General features: G+C 39.6%; 1 protein-coding gene across 10 annotated transcripts in view; it reads right to left on the bottom strand.

Annotated features, from left to right (window-relative positions):
- mef2cb (myocyte enhancer factor 2cb) overlaps window positions 1-19131 on the bottom strand; it is a 70922-nt gene extending 51791 nt beyond the window's left edge. For 6 of the 10 annotated variants that reach the window (XM_075468764.1, XM_075468768.1, XM_075468767.1 and 3 more), the window contains exons 1-2: window positions 18854-19131; window positions 10899-11019 (exon numbers count right to left, since the gene is read on the bottom strand). The gene's annotated coding sequence lies outside the window, so the exon portion shown is untranslated. Of the gene's footprint in view, window positions 1-8656; window positions 9167-10871; window positions 11020-18853 lie in introns of those variants that run through there. The other 4 variants (XM_075468770.1, XM_075468773.1, XM_075468765.1 and 1 more) reach the window with 3 other exon arrangements.
- Between the last annotated feature and the right edge of the window lie 1061 nt (window positions 19132-20192).

Genomic DNA, 20192 nt, shown 5'->3' with positions numbered 1-20192 from the left:
CCTTTAACTACAAACTGCCCATTTTTCTCCTTAGCAAGTGACCTGCATCACAGCTGTGTGTGGGAATTTCTACAGAAGGGTGTATCTGTAGGAGGGTTCAGTGTGTGAACATGTATATGTGCACATACCTGCAAAGTGTTCACACCATGTATGCTGCATGTATATTTCTGGCTGTATTATACATCTACTTTACACACGCACATATATCTGGACTTCTGTGTGTGAATGCGTGTGTGTTTATCTGTATCTGTGTAAGCAATGGAGTAGGGAGGTGAGCAGCTCTGGGCTTCGGCTGCGCCTACTGTGCATTATCCCAAATAAACAACTCATTACACGTGTACTTAACCATGGGGAACTGGTGAGCAGTGGAAGCTAATCCCCGCTATCGTTCCCAGCATTTCTCTTCCGATTAGGCTACAGGGAAGAGGAGCCCAAAAAGGTAGGCCGCCCAGTGCAAGAGGAGGAAGAGAGGTAAGCAAGCAGGAAAAGAAGAAAGAAAAGCATTTGAGCAAACTTCCCACAAGTGCCGTTCTTACTTATAGTATCCTTTCCCGCTCTATCCTTCTCTCCCCCTCTTCCAATACCCTATGCCTTCTCTTTTTTTTTTCTCCCTGTGGATTTTGCATTGCTCTTCCTTGTTTTCAACCATCTCTCAGAACTGGGTCATCAACAGATTGTGCAGCAGCATTTTGAAGAACATGGGAGGGAAGAAAAAAAACATGTTCTTGCTATGAGAACAATCCAAGGTTTCTTTAAAAAGTAGCCCGCTTATCAAATTAAGCTGTCAAAAGCACATTAATAAAAAGGCGGCACAATTCCCAGCACAGAGAAAGTGGGGGGACAAGCACATTAAAAAAAAAAGAAAAGACATATGCTGTGTAAAGAGACGGTCCACGAATGGCAGTAATGCTTTTCAAGACTCGCTCACTCTCTGGCCCACTCATAATATGATTATGGGGCTCCTATTATGAAGGGCCAAGATGCAGAGTGTCACTCATTCAGATGGTGAACAATATCTTGAGCTAAGATGCAGCAGGGATGACATTCATTTTTAGAATTACAAATGAAAGAGCATCAGAGGGTGATAATGTGGCTTCAACAATTAGATAGTATGGTCAAAGAGACTGAGACTCTGCAAAGGATCACAGGATTAACCAACACGACTGTAGTTTGCCCTTTCTATTAAGACTTGAAAAGGATTTGACCATGGGCAATCGGTCTAAAAAAACTGAGACGGAAAAGTGTAAAGAGGACATGCTGTTGTAAGTCAGGTCTACTCCCTCAGCTAACAGACTTTTGTTAAATGCTCTGTCATTTCAAAATTCCCATTAACGTCACAAATTTGGGTCTGAAATCATTCCTACAGAAAGTGAGAGCAGAATGGGAGGGAAACATTGACTAGAAGTGGAGCGAAGACAGAAAAGTTCACACTGGCCGTGTTGTTAACACGGCATTTTCTTGAGATACAGAAATTAAATTAACAAGAGACATCAGCTCATCGATGGAGGAGAAGAGAAGAAACCACCCAATGATTTAACTCACATAGATTAGGTGACTGCATTCTCAAATTGAAGGAATTTTATTGTGTTCGACACTGATCTTTTAGCCGCAGTACTCATGAAGAGAAATTAGCCAGCAGATAGCAATCTGTACAAAATGTGACAGTCAGCTGAGGCTTCTCATGCTTAATGCAAGTCCTTTAGTGTTTTACTCCCAAGACTGGTTTTCTCACACCCTCAATCTGCATCCCATCCTGTTTGCTCGGCCCCTGAGGGGGCTGCTCTGCCGTCGCCCCAGAGTGGGCCGGCGGTGGCTGGATGTGACATGGAGGATCTGGGAGGCTGGAGCCACGACAGGTATCCCCCGCACTTCCTCAGCTATTTATAAAACCATGAGTCCAGCGCTGGGCCAAAAATAAGACAGAGGCCATTTTTATCCGTAATGATAAGGGCAAATGAAGACTCCTTTCCTCACACTTTCAATACACACACACACACACACACAAACACAAATAAAGCACAAAAATGTCCACAACAGAAAGCGAAAAAGAGTTCACAAAACAATGAAACTATCTATGTCGTCCTTTTAAGCAAACGTGCACACACACACACGCACATAGATAGAAGACAAAACTCAATATGAAGGCTGAGCTATTTCTGTAGAGAGCACTATTTAGGAAGTGTGGGCAAGGTGCCAGTATTCTCCTCAGTATCGTCTGGCCGTCATTGCAATGGTGCTGTTATACAAACTCACCTCTTTCCTCTCTCACCCGCTCCTCACCCCTTCCACTCAGTCCACTGCTCCATTGTCACTACTCTGTGTATGTCTGTGCGGATGTGTTTTTCTTCTACACACAAGGTTATTTGTTTTTCCACTGGGTCGAACCACAGTGGCAGGTGAAAGCATCTATTGGCAGGATAAAGAGAGTGGCTGGTGTGAGATCACAAGGCCCCACTCTGCCCAGCAAACCTTGAACTGAAGCGTTGGGCTGGAGTTTCAAACAAAGTGCCCCCTCATTCATTATACATGCAACAGCACTGAAAACCTCCTTCCGCAACGCCATCCCTTCTCCTCTCCCTCACTCAGCCTCTCTCTTTCTCTCCATCTTTCCTCCCTCTCTTCTCGCCTTGTCCCTCTCCGTTTTTCTTTCGTTCTTTTTTTTTTCCCCCAGACAGAGCATCCATAAAGTATGAATAAAATTAATGACATCACGAGCTGCACTTTGGAAGAGCCACAGTAGGAAAAAGCCATACATCACAGGGCAGAGGGAGCCGGGCTGAAAAAGAAAAGAGTTTAAAAAAAGAAGAAGAAAAAAAATTTAAAGAAAGAGAAAAAGGGAGTGTGGGGTAGGTGTTGCTTCACTGTTTTCCACCATCAGAGCGCTTTCATATTGCTATATGTTATTGTGGTTATTAAGTTAATTTCAAATGCGCTTTGGCTGAAAAGTTTGAACAGATTTCTCTCTTTTTTCATCATTTTTCAAATTTCATCTCGTGGCTGCAGCTTATTTCTGTTTCTGCATTTCTTCGTTCAGATTTCTATTGACTTTTTTTGGTCAACAGCGGGATTACAACGGCACATCATAGGCCGGCCTTTGGTGTGTGAATGGCACAGATGACAGTGGAAAGGAACAGTTGTGTGGACTTTGGCAGGACAGTGTCTAGCTAAGCTGTGTGCTCTGTAAGTCTGAGCATGGATTATTGAATACTTTTTTTAACAGCATTCTCAATAGAAGGGTTCCCTTGGAGTTGATCAGTTTCCTAAAATTAACGGTCAGCTTTCTGAGATTTTGGTGAAAAAGAAGCATTACTTTTAAGACTGTACTACTCTTGCTCAGGGCAGAAAAAAATGGAATGAACATATCAGTCGTATTGGTAGTCATTGAATATTTTGTATTACATTGTTACAAGACAAACCAGCATCGTACAAAAGCATGACTTGGTAAAATCGTGTGAATTCAGGTGGAATGCACCGTAAATACTTAAAAATATCCAGTAGCAATGTGAAGCTCAGCAGCAACGTGGACGCGAAGCAGTGGCAACAGCAGCGCTGCGGATTGTGGCAGCCGAGCGAGCCGGCTTTCAGATGGATGTGAGCGTGTGTGAGGCCACGGCACAGAGCTACCTCTGTGCGTCTCACTGGACTCTGTTGCAGAATGACTCGGCTATGTTGCAGTTGTGACAAAGATAAATTACAGCCGCTGGATAACATTTCTGCATTTTTTTCCTCACTCTCTCGCCTTCTCCACACTTCTTTTGCTTTTTTGTTAGCATTGGGTGCATTCCAAATTAGATGGCAAAGGGGGATATGGGAGTGGGGTATATATTTCTGAAAATATCTTACCATGTATAAAGTTGCCCAGAACATTTACCGGTCAGGTTAAGCCCTTTAACACACAGCGTACTTTCTGTTGCTACATTTAAACAGACGGAAAGCAAGCAGTTCTACTTCAAATGGATTTGTCTGGATTTGTCAAACATATGAAGCAGGTATTACAGATTTACTGGGTAATACTGCTGCATTCTGTCTGTTTTACTCAACTCTGAAATTTCTGTGGGCATCCAAACGAAGAGTCTGGTTGTGAAGGATACTGCATGAGCCAATTTATAAACATGTTACCTCTCATTTAATTCTCATTTTATCGTTTAAGTTTTGATATTGAGGCATAAAGCCTAATCTCAACCATCCAATGTTTAGACAAAGAAGTCCTACCGCTGCTCTACTCTAAATGTTTTTCTTTGTCTTATCATTAAAAGTCCTCTGCTCACCGCACTCCTCCAGTTTTTTGCCTCCCAGGACTTTCTCCCTGTCCAAATATTTCAGTGAGCAAGCCTCAAGTATGGTGAGGTGTTTTGGGTGTCTCTTTAGGTGGGCTGCAGCTGACGATATGATTGTGTGGTCAGCACTGCTGAGCACAGACCACCCAGCAGGCAGCTGCTGTAATAATGACCAACAAGCTAGGCAGGAAACAGGAAACAGGATGAAGAAGGCAGGACATCCTGTTCATCTAGATCAGTCTGTTAAGCATGACATCACGAAGCATCACTCTTTAATGAAGAATACCTGATCAGAAGCCAAACACTTTGTCACTCTGCTCCTAACCGACCTCAGCTCAAATGAATTTCTGTCTACGCTTTCTCTGTGTGTGCCTTCCTCTGTTTTCATGTGCATCTGTCTTCTCAGTTTGCCTTTTCAGCCCCTCACACTGACACTGTTTTCCAGACTGCTCCATCATCCTAGACATCAAATCCGACCTTCTTCAACATGAGAATAAGGGAGAAAAAGAAAAACATGCATTTTCATTTGAATATACACCAGTGACAACCTCACAAAACTAAGACGAGAGAAAAAGCACAAACATTCCAACCCACAAACACAGAGACAAGACACAAACTCGAACATGCACACGCGTTCGCACACACCTCCCAGAAACACAGCACATACAGACAGACAAACACACAAAGAAACAGCAAACACAAAGCACAGCACAGCCAGAAGTCTACTTTATGCAGAAATATTCTAAAGTGTGTTTTACAATACAATTAAACATCAAAGGCTGAAATATTCCTCTGTGATCTTTAACACCCTGGTGAACATACCCCATACACCCCCATCCACTTACAGCATACCGAGAAAGTTGCTGAACGTCACTGCTAATTACTAGATAGAGACAGAAGAATACTTTGCATCATTGTGCAAAAATCAGGACATATTCAAATATATGCATTCTACTCACCATAAACCATTCAAGGACTGTGTTATTTACTTTGGATTGTTGTTATTAATATCATTATTTTTTAAGTCTTGTAATTAATTGCAGCTCTTATGAAGATGTAAAGACAGTGCTGCTATAAGGCAAAGACATATTTGGATGAACATCTCTAACATGCTCAACAATTAGGAAAATTAAAGAAAGATGTGTTCAAAATGAATTAATCGACACATGGTGAGGTTGAGCTCCTCACCTTTTATTGGAACTATAACATGTATGAAAACAAAGGGACAACGTAGAGAGAAAACATGTCTTGTACTGTAAAAAAGATGCAATGTGCCTTTGAGTTATCATAAAATATAATTATTTCGCCCTGATAAGAAGATTGTTTTTGGTAATTTAAATATACTTATCACAAATACAGCTAAACCAAAAATAAATTGGATTTTATTGAAATTCAAGGTTCTTATACACACACACATATATAGATAGATCCCAGTACATGAAGTAATTTTTTTCTATTGACTCTCATATTACCTTCTCATTTGAGCCAAAGGGCAGAAAGTACAATTACAGTTATTCAATATCTACCTCCAGATCTTACCAACCAGCAATCTGCAAATGAAGGTTTTACTGTGCAAACTCTGTAAACTCCTTCCAAAATATTTGAAACCATTTGAAAACACGTAAAAAAAAACTTCAAAGCAAAGAAAAAGGGGCTATTAGATTATTTGCGCAGACATAAACACATTTGATGTTTCCAATAAGAATAATGTTTTCATAGAACTTGTTTTTCCACGAGGAGGAAATCTTGAAATGTACCTTTTGAGCAGTATCAAATGCAAAAAAGTTTACCTCTTTTTTTTTTTTGTCAGAGATGCTAGCTCGATGGCAAATGTTTCGCTGCTCCCAGAGGTTTCTCTTTCTGATCATTTGTATGTCTGTTTACTATCGAAGCCATGCTTTGGCTTTATAACGCACATTCATGGGCGATGTATTAGACATAAAAGATCAAAGATATTTGTAACAGTCTCTCCATTGCTCATTTTGCCTGACTACCGTTAAAACACATGGCAAAACCCTGCAAAACCCTGACCATAGCATACAATGTGTCCCTTCCTCTCACTTAACTAAAGCTTTACTGAGCCCCTGGTGTACAGCAAAGTGCCCTGACAATCGGCTCAATGCCCTGGCCAATCACAGGGACACGTGACCTTCTAATCCCTCTCTGTGAGAGGGGTAAGAGCGTGTTGTCACTGTTGCTTTTGTGAATTAGTGCCCAAAATCCCAAATGATTTGTCAAGAAGAAGAAGAGGACTTAAGAGAATAAGAGAAACAAAAGCAGCGCAGGCCAGACAGAGTGGGTGTTGCTGCATGCATGCGGTTAAAAGAGTGTGTGTGACAGAAAGACAGAGAGAGAGAGAATATGCTTCCGTATACGCTTTGGTGTGTGTTTGCTCACTGCAAGCGTGGATGTGTGTGTGCTTCTGAAGGGTCTCTGAGATTACAGAGCTTGGCTGACAGAGTCCTCTGTGTGTAATCGTAGGTCCACATGCGAGTGCTCACCTTTCTGTGAGCGGATTAACCTAACGCTAAATCCCAAGAGAGCAACAGGCCAGACAGGCCACACAGAACAACTTCATTGACGATCGTCAGAAGAGGGTCCAATCTTTTTTTTTTTTTCTATGACTGACATAGTGATATTTCTATGAATAAACAGTTAACTGAAAATGGTTATAAAAGGTAACAGGACAATGTGCAGGAAACGGCATCCTGTTAAAACATGGAAAAAAAATTCTCAAAGTGTAACAAATACTTCAAAAGGGGAATATTTTGTTCTTCATATTAAACAAACTGTGAAAAGCAACTGAGCTGTAATTGACTGAATGAATATATGAAGCGTACCTTAAACAGACATACAAATTAGGCTGCTGTGTTGGCATAGTCAGCAACACTTTACCATTTAGACTAATACTTTCCAGAGGGTTTAGAATATATTTCCTTCACATATCTGTTTTTAAACTTTAAAAGTTCTTGGAAATCTCAAAATATTTTGTGAATAGTGATTTATTTCTATCAGTTGAGAAACTTCCCTTATCTTTACATCGGTTTTCTCTATTTTTTACATTACTCTTGAAATTAAATTAAGGATACTGGTAAAACCTAAAATTCACAAGAACACGAGTGTAGAGATAGACTTTCATGTTTATATTAAAGAGCATATGTTAAATGCTCAGCCTTGTGTGCTCCACATCTGGATCAAATTACAGTATGTTTGATGTGGCAATTTTACATTTTTATAAAAACCTTCAGTGTATCTGCACATATCATCTTTGTGCCTTTGTGCACTTAAAATATGAAACAAAAAAAATCCAAGTAATACTTTAGCTTTGAAGCTGCAACCTGTGAAAGTTGCCACAAAGTTAATTATGTTGTCATTATTAATCCTCTCACTGCAACAGGTTCAGTTGAGCCACATGAGACTGAACTAAAATCACCTTGTGAATATATCACACTCACTGTAGATTCACTGTAGGTCAGTTGCAATCACATAGTCAGGGAGAATAAATTGTAGATCAGCCTAATCACAAAAAATCTTCTCTAAAAGACTGATTTACAGTCACTGTGTTTGCACAATTCTGTCTAACAATTTGCATTTTTTGTATTGCACAGAAATGATCAAATATACGCTCATCGTTTCCAATACAATTATATAAAAGCTGTCAACACGCACCTTGTCCCGGTTTAATGGATCCTAACATGGGGTAATCATGATCTGTGGTGTGCGTAGGCTATGTTAAAAATATATATATATATATTTATCCCCAAAGTAAGACATGTTTCTGTGCAGATGGCTCTCTTATATGTTTTCTATTTATCTGAAATTTAAGATTAGATTGATTATTTACATGATATTCACTTTACATTGTGAAAAAAAAATCCAGTCTTTCACTGGGTTGCAAAGTTTCTCCTCGGTTTCTTCAACAATTGTTTGATTACAGTTGTGTCTCACAACATATCACAACACTTTACAATGTCAGTGTAACTTTTCACATGTTATTGCTGGGCGCTAATGAGGACATACCGTATTACGTTAAGGAGGGCAGCTTATTCAGTTTCGGTGGCTTTGGGACTGTGCGCCTGCATGTGGACATGAGAACGCTGTACAAGGTCGTCACAGCAGTAACACAAGCTAAGACACATCTTAACACTTCTTAATAGACCATAAAACAGCGATTTGAAGTCACCCTGTAATTATATTACATAGTTGTCACCGGCGTGAGTAGACAGAGGTCACAACAAATCAATAAACGCAGTTACTGTACTTTGTTGACGAGGCAGAGCGCATCACGATAGAACCTCAAGTTTCCCTCTGAAAAATGAAGAACACATGATGCAACGTTTCTCGTGCGTCCGAGGGGCAAGTGTTTTTGTGGTACTTACTTTGTTTGGCATGAAATCTTCTTCGGCTGAAGTGAAAGAAACAACAAACGGTCCGCCGGTTGTTTGGCCCGGCCGTTTGACAGGAAGGTTGAAGCCGCTGCCTGATGGGGACGGAGTTCGCTGAGACGCACTTAAAATCCAGGAGCGCAACTTAGCAGAAGACGACGCCGGGAGGGGAAAAAAGTAACGTACAGTACGTGTAAGGAGTCTCTATAATGTCAGAGAAAACTACTCTCTCTCTCCCTCTCTCTCTCTTTCTCTCTCTCTCCCTCTCTCTCTCTTTCTCTCTCTCTCTCTCTCTCTCTCTCTCTCTCTCTCTCTATCTCTCACTCGCTTTCTCTCCCCTCTCTCTGAGTCGGACAGTGCCTGCTCTGGAGACGGTGAGGACGTTTCAGTTCTCTCTGCGAGGTGCCGGTGAGCGGCGAGGGACTCGGTGGAGTGGCTGTGGTGGAGGTGGAGGCGGTGCCGGCGAAGTGCTGGACGTCTGAAGCTTGATAGTAATGTTGAGACGCCTTTTCAGTTCCTTCCCACGATCCTGACCGAGTGTTTCCCTAAACCCTCTCTACTCTCCGGGTGCGAAGAGCAATAATCGATTTTTTTTTCCTCTCTCCTTTTTTTCCGACTCCTGAAAGGGGCGGTCTCACATTTCCCAACTCTACTTTAATGAACGGGGCATGGCTCTTAATGCTTTATTATCATGCCAGCCCTGATAGAGTGGACACACAATTAATTCCTCAAGAGATGACCACTGAGGAAGATGATGGGAGAATGAGGACTTAACTAATGAACCAACGGAGAGCACGTTACGCATCTGCAGCTGAGTTTGGAAACTTCTTATTGTAACATATTTAGTTTTGTCTCATACATGCAAATGACAAGTGTTTCAAAACTGAAGTCTTGGCCACAAATACTGGGAAATTTCAACTTGCTTCTGGACTTTCTCTAAATACAGAATAGTTAGGAACATGACAGAAAAAACGTTCTTCTCAAGTGATTGATTGATTAAAGAATATGAACCACCTTCCTCTCAATTCTCAACCCTTGTTGTTTTGTGTAAAGATTGATTCCACAGGCCTCTTTTAATGTGATTTTAATAAACGTAAAGTCAGACCAACTGGTGTATCTTGATATGTGACTGAAAGAAATGTTAAAAATTTCTTTGAATGCTTTGATGTCTGCAAATACTGCCTTCTTTCTTAGACACTAGTTACTTTCCATCTCCTACATGCTGCTGCCAATCACTCTCCAGGACCGAGCTATCTCTCCCAGATAAGCCTTGACACAGAGTGTAAGCATTGGGAATTTACCAAGCCTTTATCCATCCAGCCAAATGATTTCAAAACATCCACTCTATTAGTGTGAAGATAACAATTAGAACAGCAAGTTTGCCGCTTCAGATAAGACACAGACAGCCAGTGCAGTGGCTTTCTGTAGAGAGATTTATCTCAGATAGGCCTTGTAATACCCGAGCTCTATTATACTCACAATACATCGGCGCTGTATCAGTTTTAAGATTTGAAATGGCTGTCCTGATGAAGGAAGCCTGTTGTAGTCTAATACAGAATCGGCACTCATTTTTGGGTTTTATCAATCAAGCCTCATAAAAAGAAAATCATTGCTTTTGCCTAATATGAATAAGTATTCAGAAGTCTTCAACTCAGCTGAGGTTAACACTCCGTCTGAATTCAGACAAACAGTGAAGACCTCCCTCGTGAGCTCATAACACAAATACCGATAAACAGTGGTGTAAATGGACACAAAGTGGCTCCGTGCTCTTTCCCTCCCTGTTCACCTGTGAAGCATAAACTATGTATGCAGTCTGCCACCCAGTCCGTCAGTCAGTGAGTCAGGGTAGGAAATGGTGGACAGTGCTTAATAAATAAATCAAGCTGGTTAATCTGCTTGACAGGCGGACATTACGGTATGTAACTGAAGCCGCCGGTGTCTGATGACTTTGGATACCACCTTCACATCACCTGACCCTTTAATCTTTAATAGCATTTCCTCCAGTCCCAAGACCTCTATAATAATCAATAAGGTGTAGTCTGTTAGACACCGTGGGTTCATAAACTCAACACGGCAGATATCAATGGCATTACATAGCAACATGTATGAAACACTTTAGGGCACACTAAATACAATCTCAGCAGACATGAATTTTCCTTTCAGACCTCTTAGTGTGCACAACTGGTAACTCTGTCACTGACATACTGACATGCATGGATGGCTGTTGTGATCATACCACGTTCAGCGTTCCTTCGTCTTCTGGCTCACGTGCGCTCGCTCTCTATGCAGTCTGCCAGCAGTTCATTGAAGAGGTCCTTTCAGGGTTCACAATGCTAGAGGATGTCTTTCGTTGGCACCTGGGAGAAGTGAAGAAGGAAGGAGTGAGGAGACAAAGCATGAGCCTACCAGTGAAATGGTTACTGTTTGCAAATATGTGCATACTGCGTGTGAAGAGAGAGCAAAATTAATGTTAAGGTTAATGCATCATAAATGTGTCTGCATGTGTGTGTGTGTGTGTGTGTTTAATGGCCGTATAAAATACAGAAAAATAAACCGGAGACTGAGGATTGAATACATTTGAATGGTGAAAAATCATTAAATGAGTCAAGCTCTGGCTCATGCATATTCATACATGACTGCCTTACTTGTCTATTGGGATAAACCTACAGTGAAAGCATAACATTTCATTCAATTCTCATACATTTAATGCAAAGTAGGCAAGACCTACAGCATATTTTTTTCTCATGAGACTACTTTGTGGGGATTTCACGACTAAATCTGAATATGGCCAAAGAGATAGCTGAAGTTTTTTTCAAACATGTTGTGTAGGTCAAAGTGTGTCACATCATGCCATACATTTCTGATAAATTTACAGTTTCCTGCATAAGAAGTTTTGCAAATAAGCAGAGAATGTTGTGGGTTAAAACTGCCAGTTGTAACATTTGTATTTGTGTTATACCGAGACAAAAAATTCTCATTATTGAAAATAGACCAAGTTATTAGCTTCTCACCACCTGAAAGTCATTAGTCATTATCCTCCCCTACTGTTAGGACATGAAATGCAGAACTTAGTGTTCTGAGGAGTGGGTTTCTGAGGAATGTCCTCAAGTGTGGGCTGACAGTCGCATCAAAGCCTGGTGGAGTAAACTTTAACAGTTTGCCAAAACAATTATGTAATTACAATATGTCAGTGTGTATACACACACTTTGGACTATTGGGTAAATGCAATTTATTGTGAGGTTTGGCATATAAAGAGAACGGGGGAAACTGCAACTGGATGTTAATTCAAACACATACATGTGGTTTGCTGATATTGATCTTGCTTGGATTGTTTCTTAAGCCTTGCCCGGCAGTTACTTCACAACATGTGTCTCATACACACGCACACACACACACATGCACACACACACACACACACACAAAATTGCCCGCCTGAAAATGTGTGTGTTTTTTGTAGGGGAAGGAGAAAGAAAAGAATGTCTCTCTCAAGCAAAAGATAAACACCAACACATTTCCAGGGCAAACAGGAACAGCCCGGGCTCGGTGCAATCTGTTGTCGATCATGCTCACGTGAAAACACAATCTGCTTGTCACAGTTGATGATGTTGTCAAGCACTCTGCCTCACTGCTCCAGAGAATTAGCCAGCTATTACAGAAGCACAATGAGATGCAAGGAGTTTTCGTTTAATGTCAGATATGTCCAAGGATGCTTCCAGCTCTTGTATTTACCGTTTTCAGTCATTCTTTCTGTGTTTGTTCCCAAAGGAATCAGAGAGATGTTTGGTGTATTGACAGTAGAATGATTCTACATGACGTGACAACCAAAGGCATCACAGTGGGGACAGAAAGACCTGCAGGCCATTTTAACTTACAGGCTCAGCTGGGATGCTGTAGATTTCCTTCCTGCACATGTGCATGTAAATTGTTCTATACTTTCTGTCTTAGATTTCTAGGTATCTGAAAGATATACCAAATGTCAAGATTTTAGAGTGAAGTCTCAGAATGTGGTTGGGAAAGTATGCTTTTAAAATATGTATATATATATATCTATATATATATATAGATATATATATATATGTATGTATTAGCTACATTTTCATGGCTAAAAGAATGGAAAAGCCAATGGTAGAAAAAATAATAAATTAGCAGCACTTATTTAGCTACAATAAGGGTCTGAGTAAACAAATTCTTTCTCAAGGGTAACAAACAGGTATATTGATTAATGGATTTAAAAAAAAGAAGCTATTTCAACCAGCTAAATAATATTCAAGTATAATATACATGTTTAATATTTTTGGCTTTGTAAATGGAAACATACTGTAAGATCACCATCTTCCATCCGTTCTTTGTTCACATCATCAGCTGACATTCATACCATTCAAGACATATTCCATTTGAACATCTGGGATCTGTTCTCAAACAAAACGCGCGTGCCTTAGAAGTTATCTTTGCGGAATGGAAGAGAGACATTTTGCCGGCAATATGCTGTTAGTCTTCCAAAGCCTTATATTATACATGATTTGGAGCTCCTTATCAATAAGGTTTATAATGAAACTCAGAGGGCAATATCACCTGTAATTATGTCGCAGGAATTGTACCAGTGTACATTCTAATTATGGGAGAAAAGGTGAAAAAAAATCTATCTTAATTAACTGAAATCATATTACTGAAATAATAAAGCAAAGACATTTATGATTTTGAGGAAATATTTATGTGTACACTTAGATGGGTTTTTCTACTGGGAAGGTGGGGCTCCCTTCTGTAAATTCAGCCGGAAGGTTGTATTCCTCAATAATTGTACTTCTACAAGAAAGCAGTGAAGCTACAATGTGTATTACTTTGGACCACATACAAAGTCACCTGTGGAAATTCTCTTTGTGAAACAAAGAGAAAGAAAAAGGAAAAAGAAAGAAACAATACAAAAAGGAAATTAAAAAATGTTTGGATGAACATGGTTGTGTATCTAAATATTCAACTGTTAACATATTTCAAACATGTACCACCGGCCTTTTATTTTCATGCGCAGTCTTGCACTTTGTTTAAAAGCAGAAAAAGAGAGTTAGATTACTTTAAAATAAACTTTGATTTTGGCATTAAATGGTCCAACAAGGGACCATTGCAGTTTTATATGTGGCATTCTTTCCCCACTGTTTTTCAGAAGTAAAGCAATAAGAAACTAAAAAACGTTAGTCAACTAATTATTAGAAGCATTGTTCCAATATTTCAGTGAGACTGCAGTCATTAAAATCAGTAAACCATATATTTATAGTTTGGTCATGATACCTGGCCCACTCTTTGGGCCATCTTGTCTTTACAGTTAAAATACAAACTTGAATGGCAAAAATAAGAAAATCCGATGGACTCCAAAATGTAATGGCTACATATAAAACTCTTTCCAGGCAGTGTCACATAGGACGTAGCATTTGTGATTTTCCTGTCTTGTGTTTAACCGACAGTGTTCTGTCAGTACACCTTTTCTGCATTATGGATGAGCCACACGCTGAACGACAAGCTCTTCTTTTGTCCTGTCTGAAGCTCCTGTTACATCATAAGAAGAGCCCCGTGGTCCTGCTTTGCTGACTGGCTCCGCTGCTGCGCTGCTGGGTGACCTGTTGGTCAGACCTGTTTCTTCTCCATTTTACTATACTATCAAATGCATGCATGTTTGTAGACATACAGCAACAGACGTCAGTTGAAATACTAGACAGTGCATCCTATTGAACGCAATAGCATCTGCATATTTGGAAGAAAAGATGCCTAAATACCTGCAGATTGACTACTTCTTGATTTTGTTTACAATCAAAATGCTTTAATGCCGCATATATCACCAATGTAGATATGACAGGTTCCATCAGCGTGCCATCTGCTACAGATGATACACACATTGTACACAGACACTGCAGTAAAATGTACTGCCTGCAGGGGAGGTCTGCACCCTTCTCAGGTCTAAAACAAGTGTTAATATGTGGTATTCCCCGTGCAAAGTTTGATAAGTACCGTTGAACCCAACACATAATGTAATTTGATACATACTATTAGAGCATTTTCATTTAGTGGAATAATTTAAACATTAAATCAAGGTCTTTTTAAACATAATTCAAATATCAGTAACTCTTATCCAACATGCCAACATTTTGATTATTGCCATTTTAATTTAATTTCCTTTTTTCTCATCATCCCTGTACTGTTGTTTTGCTTTCCCTTCCTGTGTCTTCTAGATGAATAGTCAGTGTAACTGCTATGCTTTCTGTCTGAATATCAAGGGCTAAATGTTCTCTTTTTCTCCACTAGATTGCTTTTAGAGGGGGAAAAAAGAAACTCGCTCTCTGCTAATGATTTTTCCTCCTTTTTGAATGGTTGGAAAGTAATTCCTTATGAACTGCTCCAACACAGGCACAGTTATTTCATTGTTCTTGCTGCCCTCTCTCTAATTACGCCCATAAAGGGGAGATTCCAGTGTTTTTTTGTCTGAGTGCAAGAGTTGCCCACCAGTGTTTCCGGAAGCAGTAAAAAAGCTATGTCTGAAAATGCATTATTAGTGTTAATTGTGTATAAGTAAAACAAACCACTTATATATGAAAAAGTAAATGCTGACTTAAAGGAGATATATATTTGACCGTTTTTTCACGAGCTGACACAATTTCCTGAGGTATTAATGAGATGTTTCTGACATACTTTGGTCAAAATAACACAGAAACAGCAACACCCATTTCATCCAGTATTTTACACTTCTACACAAGAGGATCATTTTTGGGGTTGTGGAGTGACCCACTCCATCAACTCTGCCCCAGTCTTCCTCAGGGTCTCGTTCTCTTAAGACTTCAGTGTTTAATCGTTGGAACATATTATCTCAATATGAGAGAGTATATAGTAAAGAGCTCGAGAACTCAGTTAGCACTTGCTTACATTTATCTCGTCTGCAGTTGCATCTTGGACAGCTGGTATGCTATCAATCCCTGTTTTAGTTTAAACCTAATGCGAGTCATGTGTTGAACTATAAACGTGCACCACATAACATAATAGAGGCTGGTTGGTTAATAACAACCAAGTACTGATAAAGCATTCATTTTTGATGTTTGAAGTGAACATTATAGGTAACGATGAGCAAACCAAAAAGCAAGACCAAAAGAGATTCAATTTCCCACTTCCAAGTTACAGCAAGTGCAGCATCATCTGAAGTTGAAGCTAGGCGGAGATATCTAGTGACGTATGCTTCCCCTACAAATTTCAGCAGCTCACTGAATGTCACATTTTTAGATTTACTGTAGGCGGTCAGTTTTTAATTTTAGACACCTACATATGTTGCCTCAAGCCCAGAAAAAAAGATGATTTTTCGATTGCATCAAATTACAGTTGATGTGTGGTTAAGAGTTAAATTTTCATATACACAGACCAGTTTTGTGGTAGGTCCACCAAAACAGCTCTTACTCATTAAGGCATAGTTAGATGAACAGAAAACAGGAGTCCTTTGGTGTCTGGCACCGTAATATGGGAAACATAGGTTTGGGCCTTTGTGAATAGGACTTGTTCCTGCAGGTGCTGGATGCAATTGGGATCTGTGGAGTTTGTAGGTGCTTGGTCTTCATCAGTGTTTAGGCTGGTTTGCAAAGTAACATTCACATGAATGCCAAGACCCAAGGTTTCACAGGTGAACATTGGCAGTGGTTACAAAGCTGTGATGGCTTATCATCCTTACTCAAAAAATGACCGTTATTGACTTGAATCCTTTTCCGTGTTGGAATCCTTTTATCTAAAGTGTGTTATTGAGTGGAGGAAAAGCTAGAAATTTGCCCTCGTTAGATGTAGATGTTTGGTGCTGTATTATAGTTTAACAAGTTTGCCTTCAAAATATGAGCTATAGTCTTTCTAAATGCAGCTACCATGATCTCAAAAAGTATTCAGATCAGACTTTACTTAAACATATGTACTGTTAAAGATATTATTCATTTATTTATTGTCACTCTTTTGATCAGTATTTAACTGATAAGGCTTTTGATATTTTGGGCTTTGACCCACAGGTCTCTGTTGTAGCACAATGATCTGCAGTCTCCATTGTCCTGAATTACCATACTAGCCATGACACTGCAAAAGTTCCTTTTGCAGCTGTTGACCTCTGCCAACTAAAGACCACTCAGCAATGCCATGCAGCTTCTCCCACACTCTTAACAAGCGGCTGATAACATCTCACTGTGAAGAAAAGCAAGCACAGTGGAATATAATGCGTATCTAAATGAGGATTCCCCAGCTCAGATGTGTAATTGCGAGGCCCAGCGAACATGGGCTCAAGCCCGTACTACAAGGAAGAGCTCGGCAGACGAGCGGCGGAGTCTAAAGCTCTTTGTGCCTTCAGGATCACCCCCGACTCATTCTTATTCATACATGATCAGAGGGGAGGCAGGCAACTGAGATTAGCTGTAGATCAAAAGAGCTTCCTAGTGCCAGCGCTTGTGTTTTGTAGACTTAGACAGCCCCGGCGCACAAGCATTGTATCATGGCAGCAGAGCGTCATACTGTTTTCTGGCCTAACGGTGCTCAGGGGGGTAAAGGGAAAGAGCGTTATCACACAGGAGACAACTGTTCCCATATGTGTAACTGGTCTAGGTTCAGTTATAATTTGTTTAAATAATTAAATGCACTTTCTAAAGTGACAAAAATTGTGTAACTAAAGAGCAAATTTGATCATTGGTGCCCATCAAATAACCATGGAAACTAACAAATGCCATGATTCTGTCAGCAGCTGCTGCAGAGAAACACAACATCAGTAAATTACTTCAGTGCTGAATCTTAACCTTCCAGTTAACTCGCACAAAAGCGTTAGAGGAAATCTTAATAAGGTATATCTGGATTAAATTTCAATCCACCAAATACTAAATAAGTTTGTACCACAAATTACAATAATTCTAACCTTAATTTTATATATATATATATATATATACAAATACACCTGTTTTTTTTATTTTTCTAATTAAGAACTTTAATGTACATGCATATAAATATATATATGTGAATGTGTATGTATAAATATATTTATACATACTCATTTTCAAGACCTTCCCACTGAAGATAAACGCATTAACCACGATTCATACTACACAAAGAAACTGAAAAAGAAAATTAAACTAATGAAAGAGTTGTAAGGTGAACTGACAGGATGAGCTGAGTTTCAAAGCAGAGAGGCAACTGTGTAAGGGCGCTCACCACCCTACAGAGAAAGAAAACAATGCGTTTCCTCAAGTCCGCTGACCATCAAAGCAATGGAATTCAGAGACAGAAAAGCTAATAAGTGAGGACTAAGCAGTTCCTGTAAACTGGGTCAAAGTTTCTAGAGTCCTGTTTTTTTTGGTGGTGGTGGTGGTGGTGGTGGGGGGGGGTTAATGGTAAAGGAGAGCCAACTGCCCCCAGGTTAAAAAAAAAAAAAAAGACATGAGATCAACTTCCTTCCCAACCAGTGTTGTTTTGTCTCTAATTTTAAACTTCACTTTTGGGTTCAGAAAGTGGCTTGTTGTGTGTTAAAAAGGTTACAAATGAAAAACAACATGGTTAACGTTTGAAAAAAAAACATCATGACTTGAAATAAGCAGACAATATAAAAAAATCCAAAAGTATCCTTTTGTTGGATTATCAGTAAACTAAACTCACAAAATGAACTGGAGACATAAGCCAAACCTTCAAATGAAGTATATTAATGTGAAAGTCATACTTTTTTCTTTCTTTCTTTCTTTTTCTGTTTTCTTTGTTTTCTTAGCATTTCACATTTTGCCATGAGACCAAACTGTATAATTCCATATTGCTTGAAAGAGGCAGTTGGCAACATCTGAGACTTGACTCTTTCCTCGGCTGTTAGAAATTCTCTGGTTGCGCTCTACTCGGTAAAGACAGGGGAAAAAAAACTCTAAGTAAATACTTTAATTATATCTTTTGGCTTTGCTTTTACTGGTAAAGTAATTTCTGTGTTGGGCTACATTACAAAGAAATCTTTCACAAAATCACAGTTACGCAGCAATGTTTCAAAATGAATTTCAGAACAGTTCATATCGAGCTCAAAACTCAAAAATCATGGCTTAATCTGGTAAAAATGCCATGACCCCGGTGCCAAGTATGCTCTGATATCCTGATAGCGACAGGTTTCCACTGAGTGAATGCTATTCAGACAAGAAGGGAAGAATAATACATGTACTGTAAAAACTCACCCGTGCCTTTTCTCTGCTTCCCCAGGAAGTTACACCCTGCAGCACCAGCTGAGGCCCAACTCAACAAAATGGTTTAAAAAAAGTTCTAAAAAAGTGGAAAACAAAAGAGATAGTAGAAAAAATCAAACAAAAAAGACTAACAAACAGTTCAAAGTAAATGACCTGCATGAAATAAAGCCAGACCAGCTGGCTTTGGATTGAAACCCAAGTTTGGGCTGTGTATTTGCCCCCGATCTCTGCCTGAACTGAAACCAGTCTGGTCTTTCCCGACTACCACCGTAACCCCTACCCCAATGTCCCAGCTGAAGCCACCTGCCCCCATCACTCGAGAGTAAATTTAGCCTTCTGAGGGATCAGTGTCACACCATCCCTGGTGTGCATGTGCACACACACACATTCTGGACACTTTGCACTGGGATATGTGCCACCCTCCAACTCAAGAACGCTGCCTGCCACTTTCACACTGGCAAAAAAAGACTACCCTTGTCCTCTCACATCTTCAACTCAGGTCTTCATGGACAACATTCTTCTCGTTAGCAGTCCTTTCTTTGTTAAACAAAGCTCTTGTGTTTGGAGCAATACAGTATATTTATTTAATTTGTGAATGAACTTTTACAAAAGGGATGCCGTGGTTTAATGAATAAGAGAATTCAACAATTCCCAAGTTAGAGCTTTTTAAACAAAATATGTCAGATATAATATCACAGCTGCAAAGCATGTTAAAAAGAACTAAAGTTTGCTGCAATAAATAATCTCACCTCTTTCATAACTGGAATCAGTGGAGTCTATGTGAATCATAAATAAATAAGCCACAGGAAGCAATTAGCTAGCATTGATAGCATCTTGTCACATGTCAAAATACCAGGTGCAGTGGGATACACCTATAATTTGGTAATTATAAGCTAATTTTTCTGAGTATATCCATGACTAAAATCCACCTACAGTCTTGTATTTTTTTAAAGAGCCATAACGGGAAATGTTGTTTTGTCATTAATGCCTGATTAAAATCATACATTTCCATCCAATGGAAAACTTCAGTTTCCCTAAGCTGTTGGCATCCTGACTGTAAGCGGTTTTCCTTCTTAATGATACATTTAGTTCAGTGTAATAAAGAGTTTTGTGGGGGTTGCACAGGGGTAATTGTAATTTTATCAAGTATTTACCAGTCATGCTCGTTTATCTGATACCAAAATCTCATAATATGACACTGTATGATTCACCCAAAGTTGTGTTTTATATTATCCCTTTTAAATCAACTGATTTACCTCAGTGGATATTGATGATATTAAGAAAAGACAAGAAGAATATGGATTAGTATTTTCCGAGAATACATCTGAAA

Source organism: Odontesthes bonariensis, chromosome 6 (assembly GCF_027942865.1).
Source record: "Odontesthes bonariensis isolate fOdoBon6 chromosome 6, fOdoBon6.hap1, whole genome shotgun sequence".
Classification (NCBI taxonomy): Eukaryota; Metazoa; Chordata; class Actinopteri; order Atheriniformes; family Atherinopsidae; genus Odontesthes; species Odontesthes bonariensis.
The sequence above is the reverse complement of the archived record's forward strand: the minus strand, read 5'-3'. Positions and strand labels throughout refer to the sequence as shown.